Raw genomic sequence first — 5,573 nt, forward strand, 5'->3', positions numbered from 1 at the left:
AGTCCCACTACAAGCCTGCCCAGGGTAGCTACTTAGCTGATGCCAAGGGAAGTACAGCTCAGGGTCTCACAGCGTGCGGAGTCTCTACTGTAGAGTTCATCTGCTGCTTCAGAGATCAGAAAGGCAGGGAGATCTTGTCACTTGATAGCGTTCCAATGGAGGGCTGCCCGTCCCCCCCTTCCTCACCTTGAGCACCCGGGAAGGCGAAGCCACCTGTCTCCTTGTCTTTCCAGCGCGTCTGGTTTCGAGCGGTGAAACTTGCTTCCTGCCCCCCCTCCCGGCTCTTTAGTTCTCTGCCCCGCGGCTTCGCTCAGGACGGGCGTGGCCGAGCTCAACCCACATGCTCCGCTTCCATTGGCTCCGCGCCCCGCTGGAGAGACTGATGTGACTGCCGGGCCACTAGCTGGCCACGGATGGCGACCATCAGCCGGACTTAGGCTGCAGTCCTTCTATACACACTTTCCTGGGAATAAACCCCATTGAACACAATGGGACTAACTTCTGAGTAGACAGGCATAGGCTTGGGCTCTGAGGCTGAAATCCTCTCCTTGCTTTCCTGGGAATAAGCTTCATTGACTATCATGGGACTTACTTCTGAGTAGACATGGCTAGGCTTGGGCCCTGAGGCTGAAATTCTGTCCTTGCTTTCCTGGGAGTAAGCTCCATTGACTATAATGGGACTTAATTCTGAGTAGTCATGGATAGGCTTGGCCTCTGAGGCTGAAATCCTGTCCTCGCTTTCCTGGGAGTAAGCTCCATTGACCATAATGGGACTTACTTCTGAGTAGACAGGTATAGGAGTTATTTTCTTGGCCCAGTCAGATCTCTTCCTCCTTCGCAGGAAGAAACCAACCCTTCTCTGGCAGTGGTGACAATTGGGTTGGCCGGTTACAACTACTTTAGGAAGAGGGGATTGTTCTTGGATAGAAACCTCAGGCACCTATGGCCTCTCCCAGGCTGTTCTGCGCCAGCTAGCAAAGATCTGAGCAGGCACTCCCCCAGTGGGGACCACTGGCGCACAAGCAGCTCAGCAGGGCTTGTGGGCTGTGTATTGCAACAGGTTTCAGGGCAGCTCAGGCAGAGACAACAGCAGCAGAACATCCCAGGAAAGCACATCCTGAGCTCCTGGGAGATCCTTTCTGGGCAGAGACGAACTTGCTCCAACTCTCTCCTCTCATTCAGCTTTCAGAGGCAGCTGCAGGGATTTGCAATTGGACAGGCTCAGACTTGCAGGCAGGTGGCTCTTCAGGACACACTAGAATGAGCACCTGCTTTTCATACCAAGGAAGAAATTAAAGTTTTTAAAAATCTCACATACCACACAGATCCCAACTGGGTCTTTGCTGTCATCATTCACCTAAGAAAGATGCTTTTTGCCACCCACCCAGACAGACAGAGTTTAAAGGCAGGGCTAGGTTTACCTTCCCAGAGCCATCACTGATAGTTCTCATCAGGACAGAAAAGCTTCAGTGGTAAGGATGGACATGTACAGCACTGGTCAGGACCAGTATTCTGAGCGAAGAAGCGTCTTGGCTGCACTCCATGTGAGAGATGAAGGAGCTGCTGTCAGCTTGTGTGGGAGGAAACTGGAGGCCAGAATGTGATACCAGATCACAAAGATCCATCTGAAATGCTGTGGTTCTTGAAAGATAGAACCTTTCTTCAATTGTAAAAATCCCTACAGGGATTTAGAACAGCCTGCCCATGTAAACCGCCTTGAATAAAGTCTGAGGAGAAATCTGATGACCAAGAAAGGCGGTATATAAATACCTGTATTATTATTATTACTACAGTGTTTGGGGATTGGGTGTACCAACCTGTGAATGAAACTTGCCTCTTTTTGTGACTTGCAATCCCAGGGTGGCTGTGGACACCCTGGAGCACTTCCTGGAGGTTGTTGGTAGTTGGATGCAGGTGAACAAGCTGAAGTTAAATCCGCACACAGAGGCCCTTTTAGTTTGGAGAACAACAATGAGGTATTGGACTATCAGCCCGTTCTGCACTCACTCAGTGGAATCTAATTTAGTTTGGGTATTCTCCTGGATTCTCTACTACTCCTGATTAACAAGTTGGCAGCACTGGCCAGAAGGGCATTTGCTCAACTTTGGTGAGTGCGCCGACTGCATCCTTAACTGAATCAATCAAACCTGACCATTGTGGTTCAAAGCATTGGTGACAGTGGGCAATTGAAGGTACAAATTTGACCTTTACCATTTAGGACTGGAATATCTGAGGGACTACCTCTTCCTGTGAGATCTGATCTAACTGGTGGCCCCTCTTATGCATGCCACTGCTTGCTGAAGCTGGATGGATGGGAGAATGGAGAGGGACTTTCCTTTGATGAGACCACAGTTTGGGGACTTCCTCTGACTTCAGCTAAGAACCACATCCTCCCTGTTGTTGTTCAGTCAAGAGCTTTCCTGTTTCACTGCACTCTCTTTAGTTGATGCCTAACTCCTCTTATTATTTGTGCTACTGTTTTAACGTTCTATAAGTTTTGTTTTTATTATAAACCACCTTGAATATATAACTCATTTAAATAAATGGCTAAGGTGGCTATTTAAATTGGCTAAGAAATGGAGCTGTTTCCAAGCCTCCCCCTCCAACAGAGTGTGTTATTTTAACTGAAGAGCCCATGTCTCCCAGCACCCAGTTTTGCCCTCCCACCAACAGTTACGCTGGAAGAGGAGGAATCAATCACCCACTAGTCACTGAAATGATCATGCAAAAGGGGGGGGGATTTCTTCAACCTTATGCTGTTTGAGGGAAACAAGCTGGTCTCACTGCACTTGGTTTTGGGACAGGTGGAATGGGTTTTTCCCATAATTTTGCTACAGTTCCACCTATAAAGAGGTGAAACGCCTTATAGAGGTGGAACTCCTTATAGGAACTTCACTGCAGCCGCAGTGAAGAAAGCCAATTCTATGCTTGGGATCATTAGAAAAAGGTATTGAGAACAAAATAGCTATTATAATGCCATTGTACAAATCGATGGTAAGGCCACACCTGGAGTATTGTGTCCAGTTCTGGTCGCCACATCTCAAAAAGGACATAGTGGAAATGGAAAAGGTGCAAAAGAGAGGTGCAAAAGATGATTACTGGGCTGGGGCACCTTCCTTATGAGGAAAGGCTACGGTGTTTGGGCCTCTTCAGCCTAGAAAAGAGACGCCTGAGGGGGGATATGATTGAGACATACAAAATTATGCAAAATTAAGGGTAAAGTGGATAGAGACACTCGTTACCCTCTCACATAACACCAGAACCAGGGGACATCCACTAAAATTGAGTGTTGGGGGAGTTAGGACAAACAATAGAAAATATTTCTTTACTCAGCGTGTGGTTGGTCTGTGGAACTTCTTGCCACAGGATGTGGTGACAGCATCTGGCCTGGATGCCTTTAAAAGGGGATTGGACAAGTTTCTGGAGGAAAAATCCATTATGGGTTACAAGCCATGATGTGTATGTGCAACTTCCTGATTTTAAAAATGGGCTATGTCAGAATGCCAGATGCAAGGGAGGGCACCAGGATGAGGTCTCTTGTTATCTGGTGTGCTCCCTGGGGCATTTGGTGGGCTGCTGTGAGATACAGGAAGCTGGACTAGATGGGCCTATGGCCTGATCCAGTGGGGTTGTTCTTATGTTCTTAACCCCATCCACTTGCTCCTGCCTTATGGGTATCTAACACCTTTGCAAGCTGAAGATCCATTTTTCTTGCAGGTAGTTATTTGTACTAGCCCACAACAATCTATTTTGATGACTTTTGCCCTGTTCTTCAGCTAATACAGGTCTGAAAGCATCTTACATAATCTCTACTGCCTGCAACTGGAGATTTCAGAAATTGTGGTGGCAATAATCTTATTGCTTCTGTAGTGAAAATAAGAAACTGATGCAACTCCCAAATCATTTCTTCTGTACCTACACAGCTGGTGTGCCAAAATAAGGTCTTCCTATTCTGCTGGAGCACCTGTATGGCCTGGGAATTGTACATGAAGTCCCCTGGTGCAGTTTTCCACATTTTGAGTGAGGTGTCATCAATATGCTGGTGACACATAGCTTTATTCCTTTATATATCATTGAGATAAGGCACCAATTCCCCTTAATAAGTTAAATGCATTAACCAACTACATGAAAACAAATAGAGCAGACTCCAGCTTTACAATGGTAATCTGTTGTAGACACCACTGCATTGTGAAATTTCCACTAAGTGATGTGGTATCTGCTGCATGCTTTACGGGCCACAGTTATCAGCTTACAACATAATGCTGTATTTATAAAACAAATTACAAGGCTGCATCCTTCCTTTAGTTAAGGGAAACAGTGTTTTAACATCGTAGCTGTGTATCTGGATGGAAGGATATAGCAGATGCAGACAGAAGCCTTCGAGGTAGCAGCTAGCAGTATTTTTAACATCATATTAAAAATGCTGCTACCTACTGAGATGCTACCTAGAAGGTTTGCATCTGCGTGAGCTGTATGCCTTCCTCCAGACAGAGCCATGATGTTAAAACGTTGCTATTAGCTGAGATGCTGCCAAGTGCTTATCACCCATAAGGTCCTGTTGACAGCAGCTGTCAGCCCATAGGAAAGTGAATAACTATGGTGAACCTCATTTTAGTACAGAGAGTCCATTTTTAAGAGATTGTAAAAAAGAGGGTGTACTGTAAACTGTAATTTGGACAGGACTGAGCTGGCCATGGTGCAAGACATGATTAGCCAGGAAGAAGTTGTTCTGTCTTCATTTCAGTTTCATACTGAAAAGTGACCAGGGAAAGGAATTTTAAAATGCTACTTTGTCCCTACTCAGGACATTGTGCATTTCCCTGTTGCAGATGACTTCCACCTTTGAGATTTAACTAAAAAAATCTTTGACAATACATATCAAAATCATTCTTTGAACTCAGCTTCCATCCTGGTGGCCTGACTCTTGGCCAAAGCTTTAGCAAATCACGAAATCTATGCTATGCATGGAATACCTTCTTCTGCCTATCCATGCTTTTTCTGTCAGATCCTTAGCTGCCCTCCTCCCCATTTCCACATTACATTGCAACTAACTTTTCCAGATTTATATTCCCATTCTCCAAACATGCTCAGCATACATGACTGCCCAAAAACATTCAGAAGATACATATTTAGACACCAGAGTCAAGGCTGATATACAGCAGCACAAGGTGATGAAACTGTCACTTCAGACTGTAAGTGGAGGATGTCATTTTAGAATATGCCTCTACAGAAGTCTTTTTTAAAAAAGCTAGCATGCCCTGCAGCCTACTCTGTTCCCTGCTATGCTAATTCTCTAGTTGCAAAGAGTCTTTTTTAAAATTATATATGAGGAATAATTTTAAAAATGCAATTCCTATCTGCATTCTGAAACTCACAGTTCATTCTGTACCCAAGGACTCTACCATCTCATTGTGCTGTACATGTAGACCCACCTGAATTAATACATATGGCAAGTTTACCAATTCCACACATGGGACATAAAGCTGTCGTAGTAATATCATTGGTATGATATGCACTTTATAAAATTATGCTTATCTCTGTTAAATCACCTTTATAAATATGAACAAAAACTA

Source organism: Tiliqua scincoides, chromosome 3, assembly GCF_035046505.1.
Source record: "Tiliqua scincoides isolate rTilSci1 chromosome 3, rTilSci1.hap2, whole genome shotgun sequence".
Taxonomy (NCBI): domain Eukaryota; kingdom Metazoa; phylum Chordata; class Lepidosauria; order Squamata; family Scincidae; genus Tiliqua; species Tiliqua scincoides.